This window comes from Sinocyclocheilus anshuiensis, unplaced genomic scaffold (genome assembly GCF_001515605.1).
Source record: "Sinocyclocheilus anshuiensis isolate Anshui unplaced genomic scaffold, SAMN03320099.WGS_v1.1 scaffold1316, whole genome shotgun sequence".
NCBI lineage: Eukaryota > Metazoa > Chordata > Actinopteri > Cypriniformes > Cyprinidae > Sinocyclocheilus > Sinocyclocheilus anshuiensis.
In genome coordinates this window covers 8,829-9,191 of record NW_015542553.1, presented here as the reverse complement: position 1 = coordinate 9,191, position 363 = coordinate 8,829, and positions in this window count along the sequence as shown.

The following is a 363-nucleotide window of genomic DNA, read 5'->3' as shown; positions in this document are numbered from 1 at the left end:
TATATATATATATATATATATATATATATATATACACACACATTTTATTTTAGTATTATAATATTTCATTTTTTATAGGTAGGTTAGTTAAAATTAATTTTAATTGCTTTAGCATCTCTGTTAGATAAGTATTGGGTTTAAAGTGCAGTATTTTATCTCAATTTTGTAATGCAACTATGCATTTTCTGCATATTTTTCATTTAAATATAATAAAGTATGATAAAATAAGTATGATCAAATTGCAAAACGTCTCAGGTTACTTATGTAACCATGGTTCCCTGAGTAGGGAACGAGACACTGCGTCCTCTAGGGGTCGCTATGGGGAACGCCTCGTCGTGACCCGTGTCTGAAGCATACATTGAA